We start from the raw sequence: 22,231 nt of genomic DNA, 5'->3' as shown, positions 1-22,231 counted from the left end.
GTAACCATTGGCTCTTCTCTTCCATCATTGAATTCGTACTAGGGACACTGGAGCAGGGGAGTCGGGCGCCTTCATTGTTGATTCTGAGGGAAATAAGAACTGTTGGTGTTCTGATTTCCCATTAGCCATGGCTGTCCTCTGTCATTAACTTGTCCTCCTTGTCCATAGCGTATTGGCGGCCCCGGGCGAGCATTTCCATCCCCGGGCGAGTGGTACTGTGACTGAGGAGAATACTGTTGCCGTGGTGGGTAATACACCCCATGATATGCATTAGCAAAATTACCTCTTCCTCTGCCAGGCCCAAGGTTTCCTCTGCCCCTGTTGTAACCCCTTCCTCTTTAATTTCCCCCACACTGCGAACGCACATGCCCCAACCACCCACAGGTCCAGCATTGAGTGTTGTTCCAGTCACGAGGAGCTCTGGCGGGCCCACCTCCTCTCCAAGTCCATGGTTGTGGGTCACCATAAGGCTGAATGGGGAAAGGCACATCCCCTGCAGGCACCAGGTTCATGGGTGCCAGATGTGACTGTGGGGGGGGGGGGGGHGGGGGGSTGCAGGCTGTGGTTGTGGTGAGCCTGTAGAAACAACTTGAGCAGCCATCACATTGTGAGTAAAKCCACCACTTCCTTTCTCGATCTGTGCAKGCTGGGCCTTCTTCAGTGCAGTGTCTAGTCCTCCTCTCCTCGATTTCTCATCATTCTTTTGTTTCTTCCAGTTCCTGAACCAATGTCTGAGATACTCTTCTTTCTCTCCCCCAGTCTTTCGGTCCCATCCTATTTCATCTTCAACCTTTTTTTGATGGGTTCAGGGCAATTCTTAGCAGTATAATCATAGAACATGCGTTATCCAGTGTCATTCTGGTCATATCTTTCTCCGAGTTCCTCATTCCATATTGCTTTAAACTTTTCAAGCCATTCGGCGAAATCTGAGTTTTCGTCGGGGGCCACATGGCTTATTCTGGTCATATCTCTTGCCGTGGGGTATTCATCTCTCAGAGTCCTCCACAGGGGTGTTCTTACCTCACCCAATACTGTTTCAGGTGGGGAATCCTCGATCCGGGCTCTCGCCAGCAGTGTCTCCAGTTGCCCTGGGGTCATCATCCTTGCCAGCAGTGCCTTGAGGTCACCCAGGCATAGATTTTTGTTGTGCCCGTGTAGATGTTCAAAAGTCCTGATCCAACCCTCTGCTCCTTCTGAGATCCTGGGCATGCCTTTCACTGCTGTTTTCAGGTCTCCAAAACTCCCAGCCTTGTATTCCTGAGTCATCTGTCCTCCAGGACCTGTACGATACACCAAAGGCATATTGCTGAATGTCTCACCCTCTTTGTTTGTCCATGAGTCTCTCAGTTGCTCTTCACACTCTCTATCTCGCTCTGGTATTGTTGTACCAGTTCCGTTGCTCGTCTGAAGTCATCCTTTAACTTTTTACTTTCTCCCTCATCGTCTGTGGCCATTGTTTCTTTAACCTTATCAGATATGAACCCCTGCAGATCTTCCATCAACTTCCTCTCCTCCTTTTGTAATGCATACAACTTATTATTTTCCAGTCTCCCTTTTTCTCTTTTTCTTTCTTCCCTTTCTCTCTGGTCTCTGAATAGGTCACCCATGAATGGTAACACTTTGTACTTTTCTTTTACTTCTTTAGTAGTTGGTTTGTTTTCTACAGACGGCCATATGTCTAGGGTCTTCCAGTCTCTTCCTTTCTGTGGAGTGAGTTGGGGTGGCGAGGGACTCCCTCCAGGAACTGTGCCTCCTTTTTTCATCCGTTTATGTTGTTCTCATGCTGCTTGTTGCTGCTGTTCTGTCATCCATTTCCTTCATCAGAGTCCCTTTGAGGATAATTGTGGTTGCTTCTCCATTTTCTTCTGTCAGTGGCATGAGAGGGTAGATCTGTGTGTAGTCACCCGGGGGGTCTCATACGGCGGCGGGGCGGTGGGGAGTACTCCTGTTGTACCTCTGTCCTGACTAATTTCTTTCCTCCCGCACTCTATTGTTTTCTCCAGCTTTAGATTGGTCACGGTAGCCTTGTTCATGAATTTCTGTCCTTCCAGCATCATCATTCCTATCACAGTTTCTGATACAAGGGTCCTTTTCTTCTTCCCCTTTTTTTTGTCAATTTTTCTTGTCTGAATTATCTCCTTGACTAAATCCAACCGAGTCTTGTTGAATGAACCAGCCATTGGATATCTATTTTCTCCTGCCTTCTCTGTCCAGACATGCCATTTCTTAAAAGTGAATGTAAATTCCACAGCGGGAAACTTCTTTTGTGTATATTCAACAGGTGTGACAGGCTTCATTGCTCTTATTCCCTCATTCTGGTTTGACTATGCCATGGTGCTCCGGCTTTTTATTTAGATAGTTCGCGTGTAATGTGTTTTCCAATTTCTATAGGGTTATCCTACAGTGGGTGTAATATGTATGGATATGCCTATATAAATTCTTACCTATCTCCTTTCAGTGTGTGTTACTGTGGGTGATACTGTGATCCTAATTCTACTCTCACTTAATCCAGGCTATAGTAAACGGTTCTACTAAACTCAAATATATTTCACACACGGGTCTCACAGAGACAACCGCATGAGACTTCAATTCCTAATATTATATCTTAAGGGAGTAGAGTAACAGTAATATTATATTCACCAGTGCCCCTGGTAATAGCGTCACAAAGTAATTTTCTATGAAAATCGCTACAGAACACAACTTACTTGTAATAATTTACTGGGAATACCAAGGGTTATACATTTCCTATACTGTCCTATGGTAGGAAAGTGTCACTAACAAATATGTTCAACCTTTTATTCAAATAACTTCTGTCCTACTCCTAACTTTTTATTCCACCATTGGGCCATTACCCCAAAAAACACGCCATAATCCACAGACAAACAAACAAATGAAACATACAACGCACTATTCATAAACATCTCAACTCATTCACTGAGTAATTTTCCCAGAATTACCTCTACAAAAATAAAAAATAAACCTCCCTCCCCATAGGTCAAGGTGGCCTGGGTAATTGTCGCTGAATTACCTCTACAAAATAACAAATAACTAGTATTTGGGTTATTGTCGCTGAATTACCTCTACAAATAAAATGTGATGATTATTGCTGAATCACCTCTGCAAAACGAACTAGTATTTGGGTAATTGTTGCTGAATTACCTCTACAAAATAACAAATAACTAGTATTTGGGTAATTGTCGCTGAATTACCTCTACAAATAAAATAAAAATCATCAATCATTCATTTCATTCATCATATATTGACATCAGGCATTTCACCAATAGCCAGTTATGTAATTTCTCCAATCTAGAATTCGACTACGTCATATTCAAAGTGTATGTATATATTTAAGAGTGAGTGAGGTGCCACTTACTTGTTAGAGGGAAACCAGACCAGTGAATGCCAATTAATTACAGACTTAGATTAAACAGGTGTCTGCTTACCTTGTTTAATTTGGAGCTCTGACACCATGGTGTAGAATCTCCTCCAACCGGGGTGGACACTCACTCCTGGCAAGCTCGCCAAATGTCGGGGTAGGTTCCTTGTTCCTTGTCAATCATTTGCTTATTGGTGAAATCAGCAAACAGACAATATCTTTAAGTAAATCAATCATTCATTTATTAATGCAATTGCAGACAGAAGTTGACAACGGGATGATAGCATGCATGTTTCCGAGTAAGTTCTGCACCCAACCTAAGGGCACAGCTAATTTTATACATGTGATCACTCCCTAGTGGTATGATCACCTACGTCAATGTATGTGTGTATCAATAAGCTGAGGTTACCTTATAAGGCAACCTAGTACAGTAGCTTCTCTGATTTATTATAATTGTCCACTGTCTCACAAGATCAAAATATCAAAACCAGACAGTGGTTACTTCTCTTTATCTAGTTTCAGTCTGACTCAGACCTAGCCTGCAAGCACACTCTCACAACAGCCAGGGCTTAACCACAAAGACTAATATAGATGGCTTGTGCAACGTATAGTGGCAGAGTTTTTAGACACATAGCAGAAGTATCTTATTATAAGACCTGCAGCAAAACATATGAATCTTAAGGTCCCCTTAATCAATAATGGGGAGGGTCTTTGGGACCCACCCCCTACATAACATAACGTAGAGTAGAAAGTCGCCTGAGCGTAGTCCCCACTCCTGTTTTCAGGGGAAACGGAAATTAGGTTGAAAATATTGTATCCCTGAAAACCAGAAACATCTGCTTTCTGCCAACGCTGTTAAGGGTGACTGTGTTGTCACATGTTGTCCAGGAGCTCTTCCCCAATTCGCTGAATGGATTGGTCCAGGTGGATTGGATTGGTCCCCATATAACCCAATATGACCTCTGGAGTGGCAACACAGAGGCATATCATTTGTGTGTTGGGACAAGGCCATTACGTGTGGGAGTCTGTGTGTGTCATCATTAAAATGGCCCACTGATGATTGCTTTTTGTTATTTGCAATTGAGGTTAAAATAACATACTGGGAATACTGGTTGCAAATACCAGCAACTGTAGAAGTCATCCAAGTTTTGTTTCTCTCTCTCTCTTGGTTTTAAAGATTGAAGTTGAATATTCTGATCATTGTTGTACAAGACACCAGTGATAATGTTTTTCCTAAGCATCCCCATTGTTTTCTTGTTCCATTGTCTTTACTAATCAGTGAGACCCTGACAGGTTGGCCTCATTAGAATATGCAGATTTTAGATCGTAAACTCACACAGGTGTTCAGGCAGTGAATTTGCCAATTATGAAATTGTGTGAATAATTTAAAGACTCATGATCCTCCACTCATCGCTTCTGTCATGATTATTTATGGCTGCCCAGCCATAAACCTCCCTGAGCCTCTTCTCTACTTACACATTACACAGCTCTCCCCCTGAATAGAACAAAATACAAATAGAACATAAAACATAGAATGGACTGTATAATAGAATGACACTGCATGGCATCAATAGAATAAAATAGAATAAAATAGTTTGTCAGACAATAAAAAGGGATGGTTTGGCTTGACAGTAAGTCCATTAGTCGAAAGGGCAATATTTAAGTCGATGTAAATAGATTGGCTGAAATTGATTGGCTTGACACATGAAATACAAACGACCATGAAATCCTATTTAGTTTGAAATTATGGGCAAACTCGAATATGTCCAGCCTGCTACAGTAGCCCTACGCCACTAACTATATGCCACCGTCGACCTGTCTGAGCACTTCTTCTTCAGGACGCATCTGTGTCTGTGAAAGTCATTTAACACACTGTCGCACAGTGAACTGACGAGCGCGAGGAGGAGGGATCTGTCATCTTCACCGTCTCAGGCAGCATGTTGACGGGATCCTATCGTGCCACTGTCGAGAGAGAAATGGCGAGAGCCAGTGTCAAAATTCGAGAACATCTATCTTTGGATGCAGAGTAACCTGATGTTTCACAGCTGTAAATAGTTTTGGAGTCTTGGTTCATTGTATTCAGCCTACAGGGCACGCGCTACACTTTGGCGGTGGTGACAGTTAATCTATCTGAGCTGGGTTCTCGGCCAGTGCAATCTAAGGAATTGATCGTTATACAGGACTATATACCTGCAACTTGTTCCCAGAACCGTGGAGCCTGACTCCCGTTGGATGTAACGTTGAGCGGAGTGACGCGGGTCGGTGTGCGGACAAATAGAGCGGTGGCGGACCAAACGCACAACGTCCAATTCAATCTCCCTTCCCGTGTCCCTGTGCTCGGCCCGACTCATAACGGAGATGTTGCTCCTCGGAATACTGCTCAACATCTTCATACGAGGTAAAATTAAGGAAGCTATCCATGCTGTTAAATACATTTTTGTCGTCAGTCATTCAGGCTACATGCTAGTCTACTCTGACCTTATTAAAATTAGTTTTTAGCACCTGGGTTTTATAGGCAATCATGACACATTTACTCATCTAATTTAAGTATTTGATGATTTCAATTCGTACTAAGGCGAATTGCCCCGATAACACCATAACAACATTTTACATTATGGTTCAAATGCGCGTTTTCAGTGAGCTTTGGATGCAGGCATGGCTTCTAATATGCTCTGCAATGAATACATGTATTAAACATATTCCTTGATCTTCTAGGCTACATAAACTGCTCTTAATAAACATTTTATGACAACATTAATATTTAGTGAAAGAAGAGACTGTAGGATCCACTTGGAAACCACTTGAATTTAAACTTTGGATTAATGAAAGTATTTAAGAAATTATTTCCAGTCTTGAGACAAAGGTTGATGATCGCTAAAACCACTCGTTTTTGATATTCTGAAATTGATATTCTGTGAGTTGGTGCCGCCGGATGCATAGGCTACACAAATAATTCCCCCGCGGATCGACAGTTGTATTTATTAGCGGTGTTAATGATTGTGTGTTTGGTGTGCTGGTGTAAGCGACAGTCCCAGGGGTCGTATTGTATATCATCTGTGGGTTGTCTGTTTCTCCCTCGCCCGAGTGAGCGTGGTTTGATTTACGCAAACACCTTTCTGGCTTGCAGGTCTCTTTCTTAAAAAAAAAAAATCTTAATATAAATTCAACTCACCTCCAACCGCACATCAGAATAAATGGTAAAGTTGTTGTTCAATGAGGAAGCGCACTCAACCGACGCCTGTGTGCAAACAGCGGAATCGTGGTTGACGTCTTATCGGCGCACAGGTGCGTATGGCCGCCAGATGTGCGTCCAGGTGGGTTTGAGTAGCCACAGAGGCAGACACTGGGACCGGGCGCCGCACGGCGGGGTGCGCATTATGTTTTGACAGCCCAGCGGGTCACACACACACAGGTGACAGGTGTCTCCATCAGAGGTGATTTTACTGCACAGCGGGAGGCTGGGGTTGAACAAGAGGGCTTTGGAAAAGGTCAACGGCAGATAAACAGCTAGCTGTAAACTCCTTTATAATTTCCTCATAGAAAAAGATGACGTTAAGGGAAAGAAAATGACATGCATGGGAAATGAAAAGGTATACATCAATGTAAAGATTTGACCAGGTACGACAAGTAAGTAAATCAAATAGGCTAAAAGACAGGGACAAAGAGGAGTCGCAATTCAATGGCTCAGACACGAGACGCATGCGGCAGGGACTTCAGACAATCACGGATTATGAAGGAAAAACCAGCCTACAATGCGGACACTTAGAAAAATGTAACATATTCTCTGCCCGCTTCAAGTTGCACGGTAGGCCTATACAGAAACTGCCGCTGGCTAGGCAACTCTTTCGATACTATAACATGAAAAACGGTTCGGTACTAGAATTCCTGTTACTTTAGGTTAACCTATTTCTGTCAAATGTGTCTCATGTCATAGCCTACGGATTGAGATGACCAGTCTGTCTAGTAATTTGTCAGACTCTTCTCAAGGGGGCAGTAGTAAATTAGCCAGGCTGACACAGCGCAAAACACTTTTGAGAAGCAAGCAAGAGAGAGAAAATGCCGACAGCATGGCTTCTTCTAACGAAAACATACTTCCACACCCGCAGTTTATTGACAAAACTGGCTCCAGAAGCGAACTATGGGAATACTTTGCCTACAGAGCAGATGATGGGAATACTTTCCTTACAAAGCATACACTCTAAAAAGAAAAGGTTCCTGGAGTGTCCTTTAGGGGTTCTGCAAATTGAAGCTGGGGAACCCCAATAAGTTCTTCGTAGAACCCTTTTAAAAGGGTTATTATTGAAAGAACCTTTCGAAAAAACTTTTGCGGTTTATTTTTGAACTACCCCCCCCTCCCATATTATTAATACGTATAATAATAACACAATATTTGACAATATTTGTTGTAAATGTGAATTTTAAAAAACTGTTAATGGTTTTCATACACATACCTTGTCCATAATGTAGAGGCCTATGGGATATTCATTAATGAGATAAGGAAGGAGGATCTGCATAACATACCAATACCAATTGACATACCTTTGTATGCCTCCTCCTCTGTGTACCTGCAGACACAAAAGTGAGCAGTTCAGTCATCTGCACACAATACAGCTATATATTCTTACCTTTTTTTGATTGATATCCATTGAATTGTGTCCATTTTCCATTTTAGAAAATATAGATGGTATCATCATAAAACAATATCAATTTATATCATTCAATTATCATACAAATGTACCTTAAATTTAGGATATCTTTACATTTTTGGGTTAAGTACCTGCACCTGCTGTCCTTTCAAATCCAAATGTTTCAGTTGGGCAGTTCGGTTTCTACAAGAACCCCCACCAACTAAGGAGGTTCCTTGATGAACCCCACCTCCTATGGGGATCTTGGAAGAATCTTTTGGGGGCATTTTTCAGTGCCAAGACCCTAAGGTTCTTCAAAGAACTTTGAGGATCTTAGAAGAACCCTTATTGAACCCCTCATTTAATAGAGTGCACCGAAACAACTATGCAAGGCAGGGCAGTGCAAGGGCGGTTTAGTTCCAAAATGACAAACTCTTTTACACAACATTTTAATTGTAATGTTATTCTACTAGCAACTACAGTAGGCTATTTTCAAATTATTTTTCAGTGACACTAACATGAACATACACTATATACACAAAAGTATTTGGACACCCCTTCAAATTAGTGGATTCGGGTATTTCAGCCACACCGTTGCTGACATGTGTATAAAATCGAGCACACCGCCATGCAATCTCCATAGACAAACATTGGCAGTAGAATGGCCTTACCGAAAAGCTCAGTGACTTTCAACGTGGCACCGTCATAGGATGCCAACTTTCTAACAAGTCAGTTCGTCAAATTTCAACCGTACTAGAGCTTCCCTGGTCAACTGTAAGAAAAATTTGTCTGTCCTCGGTTGCAACACTTACTGCCAATTTCCAAACTGCCTCAAGAAGCAACATCAGCACAAGAACTGTTAGTCGCGAGCTTCATTAAATGGGTTTCCATGGCCGAGCAGCCACACACAAGCCTAAGATCACTATGCACAATGCCAAGCGTGCCGCAATTGGACTCTGGAGCAGTGGAAATGCATTCTCTGGAGTGATGAATCCCGCTTTACCATCTGGCAGTCCGACGGACTAATCTGGGTTTGGCGGATGCCAGGAGAACGCTACCTGCCCCAGTGCATAGTGCCAACTGTAAAGTTTGGTGGAGGAGAAATAATGGTCTGGGGATGTTTTTCATGGTTTGGGCTAGGCCCCTTAGTTCCAGTGAAGGGAAATCATAACGCTACAGTATACAATGACATTCTAGACGATTTTGTGCTTGCAACTTTGTGGTAACAGTTTGGGGAAGGCCGTTTTCTGTGCACAAAGCGAGGTCCATACATAAATGATTTGTCAAGATTGGTGTGGAAGAACTTGACTGGCCTGCACAGTGGTTTGACCTCAACCCCATCGAACACCTTTGGGATGAATTGGAACGTCGACTGCGAGCCAGGCCTAATCGCCCAACATTAATGCCCATGATTTTGAAATGAGATGTTCGACAAGCCATGTAGTGTATCATTCTTACTATATATTTTTGGTGAATATACACATACAGTACCAGTCAAAAGTTTGGACACACTTACTCCAGGGGTTTTCTTCATTTTTTACAATTTTATACATTGTAGAATAATAGTGAAGACATCAAAACTATGAAAATACATATGAGGAATCATGTAGTAACCAAAAACGTGTTAAACAAATATTTGAGGGTCTTCAAAGTAGCCACCCTTTACCTTGATGACAGCTTTGCACACTCTTGGCATTCTCTCAACCAACTTCATGAGGTAGCCACCTGGAATGCATTTCAATTAACAGGTGTGCCTTGTTAATTTGTGGAATTTCTTTCCTTCTTAATGTGTTTGAGCCAATCAGTTGTGTTGTGACAAGGTAGGGGTGGTATACAGAAGATAGCCCTATTTTTGTAAAAGACCAAGGACATATTATGGCAAGAAGACGCAAAGAGAAATGAACGTCATCTTACTTTAAGACATGAAGGTCAGTAAATCCAGAAAATTTCAAGAACTTTGTGTGCAGTCTAAAAAAATCAAGCGCTATGATGAAACTGGCTCTCATGATGACCGCCACAGGAAAGGAAGACCCAGAGTTACCTCTGCTGCAGAGGATAATTTAGAGTTACCAGCCCCAGAAATTTCAACCAAATAAATGCTTCACAGAGTTCAAGTAACAGTCACATCTCAACATCAACTGTTCAGAGGAGACTTGTGAATCAGGCTTTCATTGTCGAATTGCTGCAAAGAAACCACTACTAAAGGACACCAATAATAATAAGAGACTTGTTTGGGCCAAGAAACACAAGTGTATGGGCTATTGACCAAGAAGGAGAGTGATGGAGTGCTGCATCAGATGATCTGGCCTCCACAATTACCAACCTCAACCCAATTGAGATGGTTTGGGATGAGTTGGACTGCGGAGTGAAGGAAAAGCAGCCAACAAGTGCTCAGCATATGTGGGAAATCCTTCAAGACTGTTGGAAAAGCATTCCAGTTGAAGCTGGTTGAGAGAATGCCAAGAGTGAGCAAAGCTGTCATCAAGGCAAAAGGTGGCTATTTTGAAGAATCTAAAATATATTTCGCTGCACCCTCTTAACATCTGCTAAACTGTGTACGTGACCAATTAACTTGGATTTGATGATAGGATTGATAGCACATAGGATTTGTTTGGAAACGGATTGTGTGTGCATATGGGAAGGGCAAGCCAAGAAGGTGTGTGTGTGTTGTGTGTGGTGTGTGTTTGTGTGTGTGTGTGTGTGTGTGTGTTGTGTGTGTTGTGTGTGTGGTGTGTTGTGTGTGTGTGTGTGTGTGTGTGTGTGTGTGGTGGTGTGTGTGTGTGTGTGTGTTGGTGTGTGTGTGGTTGTGTGTGTGTGTGTGTGTGTGTGTGTGTGTGCGTGTGTGCGTGGTGTGTGTGTCCATGGGGTAGCTTGGGGTCGTATGTGTGTTTTTGTTGATAACTATGATTTGGAACTCTAACACAGGAGTAACAGATGGTGTGTTGGGCTTTTGCCTCCTTGGCTGGGAGATTCACCCTGTTTGTGTGTGTGTGTGTGGCTGTGTCTGTGTGTGTGTCTTCACTGAAACTCTTTAATTTGCCCATTCTGCTGTACACACGGGGACTGCATGACATCATACCTCACTGCTCCCTCATATGAACTGTGGGATCGCACTTCACTGCACTGCATCCATAACCACTGATCTTGAGCCAGCTCTCCCAATCCATGACCTATCCCTAACCATTAATGAACGACACATCAGAACTGGCCCAAGATCAGTTACATGTAAAACGGTAACACTTAAACCCTACAGGTGTAATGCTTTATAGCTTGCTGTTAAAACGGGTTTTACCATTTATAATACATACTGGTCCCCAGTATACATACATACTGGTCCCCTCAACTTCTTTCAAAAGGTGATAAGGTCAATGTGACGTCATGTGATTGTGAGTGATTCACCTGGTATGTGTATGGCAACGTGTGACTAGTTCAGGGGGAAAGTCCGAGTTTCCTGGTTTTTATGTGACATGGGTAATTTGTCTTCTTCCTCTACCTGTATTTGGTGCTCTAGTGTTTAAAGCGACAATCTGCAGTAGAAACAATAACAAAGCGGCTTCCCAACCCCTGGTTTGGTGAAATGCTGAGGGATGGGGCTGGATAAATGTAATCACTCTCAAATTCATAGACAGAGCTATGGATGCAAGGATTGACCATCCATGATATCAACATTATAGTTTTAACCATGTTTTAAGGCTACATAGTGTTTGTTTACATTTTCTTTGTTTACAGACATTGGAGTAAAACAAGCTTATATTTTGGGTTCTGATGGGGGTGTGACAGTTGAACTAAGCTTATGAAGCATTTATAAGTTATATTCTTCAAGAATCAATGGGTACATATCATTCATATATAAGTCGAGAAATGGATGTAGCAACTGCTGATTGCCCCTTTAAGCGTACAGACGCTCCACTGTACTTCATTTATTCAATTTGCGTTCTCCCATTGATCAATGTTGTACCTAGAGTCTCGGGTAGTCTATTTCCTGAAACTCAACATATTCGATTTAAATATGCTGCTCTGTTGAATATGAAGCTCATTTTTCTCTACCACTTCAGCCATCTGGTGCAGGGTTTCCCAAACCCAGCTGATTCAAATAACCAACTCATCATCAAGCTTTGACTATTTCAATCCGCTGTGTAGTGCTAGGGGAAAAAAACAGAATGTGTACCCAGGTGGGGCCCCAGGACCGAGTTTGGGAAACCCTGATCTAGTGTGTGGCGGGGTGTGTGTGTGTGTGTGTGTGTGTCACAGACAGATTGCTGTACCCCCTCCTGTGGATGTGTGGTATTGTGTTTTTGTAATAATGATAGACTCCGTGCCCATAGTCCCCCTCACAGCAGGAGTCAGACATAAAAGGGTTCCTCTCAGGTTGTGTGCGCGTGCTTTTCAGCACATGCTGATTGCGGCTCATACTGTGAGTCTGTCCTAGCCAGCAAGGTTCTGATTGGTGTGTGTCGCCAAACGGTGTTTGTCTCTGTCTCGCTTTCTCTCTCTCTCTGGTGAGTTTTTAAATGACTGTAATCGGAAAACGTTAGTGTGTCTGTAGGTTTGTGGGTAAACCATTGAATTTTACCAAGGGYGAATTTTGTATTGGTTTACAAATAACAGTCGAAAACAGCCGAAAATATCACGCAGAACATTTCTGGGGTAAAATAGGAGGTATTTCCCAAATATGAAACCTCACACTGTAAACTCTGGCTTTTGATTCACTCAATGACAATGCCTTCATGTCCATGGAAATGAGATACAGTAGAGAAAGACTCACACATCCAGTATTGACTTTTCATATGTAACATCAGTGCATTCAGCCCAAATTCAAATCAATAGGTTCACAGAGTGAAAGTACTTGTATGGAAGTCATAAGAGATACTAGAATGGACATGCCCTTTTAAAGCAACATTCCGTGGTGGGTTCCCCCTGTCCACCATATTGAGTGGACCATTTAGAAATGTTTGGAACAACTACTCATCCCAATACGATGGCTGACCATTCTCCCCCTCCCCTCTGTCTCCTCCGTCCCTCTTTTCTGTAGGTGTGGTCCCCTCCTTGTCGCCCCTCCCCCATGGCTTTGTAGACTGTGTCGAGGCAGAGAGGGGGTGTAAGGAAGACCCCCGGTGTAAGGAGCTGTACATGACCCTGGAGTACTGTGCATCCGAGGAGGCGGTGGCTCCGCTGGGGAACAAGGCCAGCATTGAGTGCCTGGAGGCCCTGAGCGGCCTGCACTACCTCCCTCTGTTGGCCTGCAAGTGTCAGCGCGGCGCACGCAGAGAGGAGCACTGCCTCAAAGTCTACTGGAGCATCAGGATCCTGCAGGGTGAGTGTGTGTCCGCGCATGTGTGTGTATGAGTTTATAAAAAAACGTGGTAGGTGTAGACGTGCGTGTGTGTCACCAAGTGTGTATGTTTGATTACTAGCTTGTAGAGGGAAGGGGGCAGTTTACATTTTTTAGTACCATTGGTTCTTGACCCACCATTTGGCCAATACTACGTTAGACCCCTGGCCATCCTCTGTGACACATCCCTATAGCCACCGTGTTTTGCCACTGTTGCTACAGTCACAGCATGGCCACGCATCTGACTATCAGGCTTGTGTCCCAAATGGCACCCTATTCCCTACATAATGGGCACACTATTCCCCATAGGTCCTGGTCAAAAGTAGTGCACTAATATATATATATATGGAATTGGGTACCATTTGGGACTCACCGTCAGTGAGAGTTAATGACAGCTAATGGAGCTATCCCCCATGCTCCGTTAGTCACCATGCATACGGTAATTACACAGCACTCTTCTCTAACACAGAACAGAGTTCTCTCCCCTACCGTGTCATTAAGGAAAACAGTACACAGGGATTTACATGAACAGATTAGTAGATTTATATACTGAACAAAAATATAAACGCAACATGCAACAATTTCAACGATTTTACTGAGTTACAGTTCATGTAAAGAAATCAGTTAATTGAAATAAATAAATTAGGCCCTAATCTACGGTTTTCACATGACTGGGCAGGGGCGCAGCCATGGGTGGGCCTGGGAGGGCATAGGCCAACCCACTGGGGAGCCAATCAGAATTAGTTTTTCCCCACTTAAGGGCTTTATTACAGACAGAATTACTCCTCAGTTTTATCAGCTGTCTGGGTGGCTGGTCTCAGACGATCCCGCAGGTGAAGAAGCCAGATGTGGAGGTCCTGGGCTGGCGTGGTTACACGTGGTCTGAGGTTGTGAGACCGGTTGGAAGTTCTGCCAAATACTCTAAAACGATGTTGGAGGCGGCTTATGGTAGAAAAATCTACATTAAATTCTCTGSCAACAGCTCTGGTGGACATTCCTGCAGTCAGCACTCACTCAAAGCTTGAGACATCTGTGGCATTGGGTTGTGTGACAAAACTGCACATTTTAGAGTGGCCTTTATTGTCCCCAGCACAAGGTGCACCTGTGTAATGATCATGCTGTTTAATCCGCTTCTTGATATGCAACACCTGTCAGGTGGATGGATTATGTTGGCAAAGGAGAAATGCTCACTTACAGGGATGTAAACAAATTTGTGCACAGAATTTGAGAGAAATAAGCTTTTTGTGCGTATGGAACATTTCTGGGATCTTTTATTTCAGCTCATGAAACATGGGACCAACACTTTACATGTTGCGTTTATATTTTTGTTCAGTGTAGTTAGGTCGTACTCACACCATGTAATTAGTTCAGATCTGGAACATGCCTATAATGAGGTAAATTAAAGAATACACTCCTGAAGGAGCTTTTAAGACCACACTAGAGTAGAGCTCAAGTGTGCAGAGACTAAAGACTAAGTTGTGGGTGGATGCTAACCGCCAATTCAGACAAGACTCCAATGAACATTTGACCATTTATTGTAGCCCCAAAAACCGTTCCAGCACAGATGGCAAATGCATGAATGAGGACTGGGAAAATTATGGTTTCTGCAATAGAGACAAGTATTAGTGTTCACAAACATCAATGGAACATAATTAGCATAAAGGCGAAAGCATAAAAGATTACATACTGTGAACTTCCAAGGTAAACAATAGCATAACATGTCAAAAGGCACAGGTAATACACTCACTTGGTCATGAACGTATCCTGGATGAGAGTCCTCTGATGGCTGCCAAACCAAAGACTGTATGGTGTGCTTGGCAGCCATCTTTATAGGGTCGGATGACAGGTCACCTGATGGGTCAACTGACCTGGAGGCAATCTTGGCCATCTAGTGTATTCACGTTGAAGAATTCAGGAACAGCCGCCCCCGCAGTAGTGCAGCTAATTCATTATTCCCATCGGACTCGAGTCATCTGTAGCACTTCCTGGGGCTGTATGGACAGATTGCTTGCTGCAAGGCCATGTTCTGGCTGAGCTGTTGTCGTTGACTGTTGCAGCTCGGGTAGGTTACTGGTTACGGTTACTGGTTGGCAGAGAAAGTGACCATCTTGGATGCCCCGTCGACTCCCGAACTCGTGCTCCTTGGGGCATGAACGGCTCCGGCCGCCCCGTGAGAAGATCTTTGATGGCTTGAGTAAATGCCTGTTGGCTCCTTTTCTGGGGGCCATGGTTGGGTAGGTAGAGCTGGATACAGGTCAGGTATTAGCAGACGGTAGATTGCCTGAGCCGAGTACAGAGCAGTTAAGGTCTGAAAGGTACTGGGAACTCCTAGGAACTGGGATTAGGCCAGTTGATCTAGACCTGGAAAGAGCTGAGGGCAAACTAGCTGAACTGCTGGCCTGCATACTGAACTCAAGGGTTGTGGTAGCATTCAAAGCTGGTCCGCAGTTACAGTGGGGAGAACAAGTATTTGATACACTGCCGATTTTGCAGGTTTTCCTACTTACAAAGCATGTAGAGGTCTGTAATTTTTATCATAGGTACACTTCAACTGTGAGAGACGGAATCTAAAACAAAAATCCAGAAAATCACATTGTATGATTTTTAAGTAATTCCTTTGCATTTTATTGCATGACATAAGTATTTGATACATCAGAAAAGCAGAACTTAATATTTGGTACAGAAACCTTTGTTTGCAATTACAGAGATCATACGTTTCCTGTAGTTCTTGACCAGGTTTGCACACACTGCAGCAGGGATTTTGGCCCACTCCTCCATACAGACCTTCTCCAGATCCTTCAGGTTTCGGGGCTGTCGCTGGGCAATACGGACTTTCAGCTCCCTCCAAAGATTTTCTATTGGATTCAGGTCTGGAGACTGGCTAGACCACTCCAGGACCTTGAGATGCTTCTTACGGAGCCACTCCTTAGTTGCCCTGGCTGTGTGTTTCGGGTCGTTGCATGCTGGAAGACCCAGCCACGACCCATCTTCAATGCTCTTACTGAGGGAAGGAGGTTGTTGGCCAAGATCTCGCGATACATGGCCCCATCCATCCTCCCCTCAATACGGTGCAGTCGTCCTGTCCCCTTTGCAGAAAAGCATCCCCAAAGAATGATGTTTCCACCTCCATGCTTCACGTTTGGGATGGGTTCTTGGGGTTGTACTCATCCTTCTTCTTCCTCCAAACACAGCGAGTGAAGTTTAGACCAAAAAGTTATATTTTTGTCTCATCAGACCACATGACCTTCTCCCATTCCTCCTCTGGATCATCCAGATGGTCATTGGCAAACTTCAGACGGGCCTGGACATGCGCTGYCTTGAGCAGGGGGACCTTGCGTGCGCTGCAGGATTTTAATCCATGACGGCGTAGTGTGTTACTAATGGTTTTCTTTGAGACTGTGGTCCCAGCTCTCTTCAGGTCATTGACCAGGTCCTGCCGTGTAGTTCTGGGCTGATCCCTCACCTTCCTCATGATCATTGATGCCCCACGAGGTGATATCTTGCATGGAGCCCCAGACCGAGGGTGATTGACCGTCATCTTGAACTTCTTCCATTTTCTAATAATTGCGCCAACAGTTGTTGCCTTCTCACCAAGCTGCTTGCCTATTGTCCCGTAGCCCATCCCAGCCTTGTGCAGGTCTACAATTTTATCCCTGATGTCCTTACACAGCTCTCTGGTCTTGGCCATTGTGGAGAGGTTGGAGTCTGTTTGATTGAGCGTGTGGACAGGTGTCTTTTATACAGGTAACGAGTTCAAACAGGTGCAGTTAATACAGGTAATGAGTGGAGAACAGGAGGGCTTCTTAAAGAAAAACTAACAGGTCTGTGAGAGCCGGAATTCTTACTGGTTGGTAGGTGATCAAATACTTATGTCATGCAATAAAATGCAAATTAATTACTTAAAAATCATACAATGTGATTTTCTGGATTTTTGTTTTAGATTCCGTCTCTCACAGTTGAAGTGTACCTATGATAAAAATTACAGACCTCTACATGCTTTGTAAGTAGGAAAACCTTCAAAATCGGCAGTGTATCAAATACTTGTTCTCCCCACTGTATATCTCCTTCTGGGGATGACTGGTTGGAGCTGCTTGAATAGGCTTGTACTTGACTTGCAGAGAGAGCTGCCCTAGACTTTAGTTGGTCTGCTGCTGCCTTAAGGGAACCTTGGGCAGAGGTTCTCAATTGTTGAGATTGAAGCTCGTCTTCGTCGCTTGGGTTGAGGGGCTCAGCTTCCGTGCTGAGCTCGGAGTCTCTTGGTGGTTAAGACATTGCACTGAGGCTTGAGACTAGTTGTCTGAATCAAAGGGGTCACCTTTGCTTCTGAGTTTGTAAGGTACTTTCTCTTGGAAAGCCTGTGGCAGTTCTTGTCCATCCCTTTCTCCCTGTGTAGCATTATAAGTGCTGTCAGAGGGGGGGCGGGGTTTCTGGACTGGGCACAGAGGTTCGCCTGCCTGCACTAGTGACTAGTTGTGTCCTGTCTGTGCTGCCTAGGTCCTATATAATTGTAAAAAAATAAAATAAAATTGTATACTTCAAAGGGTCTTACAATTCAAAATCAAAGAACTAAATGATCCTTGGTATGGCCTTCTTAAAACAATTCCATATCGCTTAGACAGGACTTAGACTGTAATGGTTAACAACAATCACCAAAATCCTTTGGTCTTCCTGTGGTAGTTTTTTCCGTCTCAGAGAGGAAAAGTTGAAGTGAGAGGTTTCACTCGCCAAAATCAGTCCAAAGATAAGCCCAATGCGTTTCTATGGGCTTATTTTGGACCTAAACTTGACGCCTGCTTTCCTGACTCCCATTGTTAGGGCAGAGACATGAGCATCTCGTCATTATATACAGATCTCTGGAAGGATACACGTTTATGCCTGCTACGTTAGGTTAGATACACAGACCACATGAGAGAGGGAAATACACAACAATGAGAGGGACAGAGACCGTTTGTGAAAGTATACCCTACCTCCTTTGAAGAACTAGTAAAATGATCGTCAGACAGCTCTGCAGCAAACTTAGGCAGGCTAGCTAAATAGGATGACTGAAGACAGTACAGTATGGGGAACACAGCCATCTTTATAGGGTCAGGTGACCGGTCACCTGATGGCTCGTCTGACCCTCATGAATGGTAAATGTACCCATGATGGAATTTAGACTAGGTGTTATTATGATGTTGGTAGCAGGTGTGTGATGTTTTAATGAGATGTTGGCTGAGTGCTTTGAGTCCCTGTTATGATGTGATGCTTCCGTGTGTGTTTGATTATGTTGTGATTCTGTCTCCTGTGGTGTTGGGAGATTATGATGCAATTCGGTCTACTGTCATGTTCTTTTCAGGTTATGTGGTGATCTCTCCTGCATTTGTTATGATTTGTCATGATGTTAGGTTGTAATATGACGCTGCCTCCCATATTATTATTAGGTTGTAATGTGATGTTCTCCTCTGTGATCATGAAGGTTATGATGACTTTGAGGGGTCTCCCTATGAGGACTCGCCAGTGGAGTCTTCTCGAATGGCCTCCTTAGTGGCAGCAGGTAGCATGCAGCACAATCTTTTATTACCCTCAGGCACTCCTGATCAATACACTACTAAACCCTATCACCAATCAATCCACTCATCTCTACAGCACTCAAGTGACCAGATTTTCACTTTCTCTCCCCTTTCTTTCTCTCTCTGTCGCTCCCCTCTTCCTCTCTATCTCTCTCTCTCCCCTTCTCTCTCTCTCCTTCCCCATACCTGTCTCTATATCTATCCACCTCTATCTTTCCCCATCCCCATCCCCCTCTCTCTCAGCCTCCTCTCTTCTTCTAGATGGACAGAACGTATGTCTGAAGGCAGCCCAGGACTGTGGTCTGTATGAGAAATGTGGTTCCCTGAGGTCTGAGTACGTCCTGGCCTGCACCAAGCATGCCCCAGGCTCGGACCACTGCAACAGGCAGAAGTGCCTCCGGGCGCTGCGGCGCTTCCTGGAGCGCGTTCCGGAGGAGTACAGCCTGGGGTTGCTGTTCTGCCCCTGTACTGACAAACTGTGTGGGGAGAGACGCAGGAAGACCATCGTACCTTCCTGTTCCTACCAGGAGAGAGACTTGATACAGCCTAACTGTCTGCTTCTGCAGAGCTTCTGCAGGAGGGACCAATTCTGCAGGTAAGACAAACACTATATGTACACACACAAAACACACAACTTTTTGCTCCTAGAAGCACTCTCATTCGTGTGTGTGTGTGTGTGTGTGTGTGTGTGTGTGTGTGTGTGTGTGGTGTGTGTGTGTGTGTGTGTGTGTGGTGTGTGTGTGTGTGTGTGCGTGTGTGTGAGTGTGTGTGTGGGGTGATTCAGGTCCAGACTGGCTGATTTCCAGCATAACTGCCAGCCGTCTGGCCATTCCCCTTCTGGCTGTATCAGAGAGAGTGGAGCTGTGTGCCTCAATTCCTACGCCGGACTGATCGGTAAGAGAGAGAGTGAGAGAAGGAGGGGAGAGGAGGGTGAAAATAGCCTTAAGTGCAGAAGTCAGTCTGTTTCCACGATGCTTGAGGAGAAAGGGATGCAGCGAAGTATGAAGGATGGAGAAGGGGTGGAGATGAGGGAGGAGAGAGATAGAGAGACTAAAAGAAAATAGAGAGTGATAAAGATGACAGAGAGTGTGTTAGGATCGTGTCAGGGTGTGTCAGTGGGCCAGCTTTTAGGAACTTTTGCAGTTCGGTAACCTTTGACCCCCTTCTGCCAGGCACCATCATGACCCCCAAACTACGTTAGCAACAGCACTGTGGAAGTGGACTTGTGTGTAACTGCGAGGGCAGTGGCAACCAATGGCAGGACTGCCTGAGGATCAGCACATGTTCACAACAACGCTGTGTCTGGGTTAGTCTGTTCGTTTCACCCATATGAGTATGTACAGTTGAAGTCGGAAGTTTCATACACTTAGGTTGGAGTCATTAAACTTGTTTTTCAACCACTCAACCACTTATAGTTTTTTGGCAAGTCGTGTTTAGGACATTCTTTCTTTGTGAGTGACACAAGTAATTTTTCCAACAATTGTTTTACAGACAGATTATTTCACTTATATTTCACTGTATCACATTCCAGTGGGTCAGAAGTTTACATACACTAAGTGACTGTGCCTTTAAACAGCTTTGGAAATTTCCAGAAAATGATTTCATGGCTTTAGATAAGCTTCTGATAGCAATTTGACATTATTTGAGTCACTTGGAGGGTGTACCTGTGGATGTATTTCAAGGCCTACCTTCAAACTCAGTGCCTCTTTGCTGACATCATGGGAAAATCAAAAGAAATCAACCAAGACCCTCAGTACTGAATTGCAAAAAACCCATCAGTTCATCACAATAGTACGCAAGTATAAACACCATGGGACCACGCAGCTGTCATATTCCGCTCAGGAAGGAGACGCGTTCTGTCTCCATAGAGATGAACGTACTTTGGTGCGAAAAGTGAAAATCAATCCAGAACAACAGCAATGGACCTTGTGAAGATGCTGGAGGAAACAGATACAAAGTATCTATATCCACAGTAAAACGAGTCCTATAGCGACATAACCTGAAGGCCGCTCTAGCAAGGAAGAAGCCCACTGCTCCAAAACACCATTTAAAAAGCCAGACTACGTTTGCACTGCACATGGGAACCAAGATTGTTACTTTTTGGAGAAATGTACTCTGGTCTGATGAAACAGAAATATAACTTTTGGTGGCCATAATGACCATCATTATGTTTGGAGGAAAAAGGGGGTTGACTTGCAAAGTCCGACAGAACACCAATCCAACGATCGAAGCACGGGGGTGGCAGCATCAGTTTGCTGTGGGGTTGCTTTGCTGCGGAGGACTGATGCACTTTACAATAATAGATGGCATCATGAGAGGTAGGACAAATTATGGTGTAGTTATATTTGCAAGCAACATCGTCAAGACATCAGTAGGTAAGTTAAAGCTTGGTCGTCAAATGGTCTTCATAATGGACAATGACTCCCAGCATACTTCCAGAGTTGTGGCAAAATGGCTTAAGGACAACAAAGTCAAGGTATTGGAGTGGCCATCACAAAGCCCTGACCTCAATCCTATCGAAAATTTGTGGGCAGAACTGAAAAAGCGTGTGCGAGCAAGGAGGCCTACAAACCTGACTTAGTTACACCAGCTCTGTCAGGAGGAATGGGCCAAAATGCATCCAACTTATTGTGGGAAGCTTGTGGAAGGCTACCTGAAACTTTGACCCAAGTTAAACAATTTAAAGGCAATGCTACCAAATACTAATTGAGTGTATGTAAACTTCTGACCCACTGGGAATGTGATGAAAGAAATAAAAGCTGAAATAAATCATTCTCTCTACTATTATTTGTGACATTTCACATTCTTAAAATAAAGTGGTGATCCTAACTGACCTAAGACAGGATTTTTTTCTAGGATTAAATGTCAGGAATTGTGAAAAGCTGAGTTGAAATGTATTTGGCTAAGGTGTATGTAAACTTCCGACTTCAACTGTATGTCAATCAAGGAACTGTCAGACCAATCAATCAATGCACTTTACATGAGGCAAACAATCAATTTACTGCTTGACACTGCAATCCATCAATCTGTCAAATAGTTAAACACTCAGACACACACTCGCTCTCATGCACAGATGTGAATACACACACACACACACACACACGATGTAATGTAATGTGTCTATCTGTCCGTCTCACAGAGAACTCCATCAGTACCATGGGTATCTCCCCCCCTCGGCCAGTGGAGAGCACTTTTCCCCCGCCCTCTCGTCCCTCACCCTTGGACCAGCAGAATGAGCTCAGCAACAACGCCCAGGATGAGCTCAGCAACAACGCTGTGAGTACTACTACTCAACATTACCCAATACTACCTAACATTACTCAGTATTACCCAATACTACCTATCATTA

At 43.9% G+C, this 22,231-nt stretch overlaps 1 pseudogene; it reads left to right on the top strand.

Moving 5' to 3' along the window:
- The first annotated feature begins 4,977 nt into the window (after positions 1-4,977).
- LOC111965707 (GDNF family receptor alpha-4-like) overlaps positions 4,978-22,231 on the top strand; it is a 41,511-nt pseudogene continuing 24,257 nt past the window's right edge.

This window comes from Salvelinus sp. IW2-2015, linkage group LG6.2 (assembly GCF_002910315.2).
Source record: "Salvelinus sp. IW2-2015 linkage group LG6.2, ASM291031v2, whole genome shotgun sequence".
NCBI classification, from domain to species: domain Eukaryota; kingdom Metazoa; phylum Chordata; class Actinopteri; order Salmoniformes; family Salmonidae; genus Salvelinus; species Salvelinus sp. IW2-2015.
Note: the sequence above shows the minus strand (reverse complement) of the source record. Positions and strands in the feature narration are given on the sequence as shown.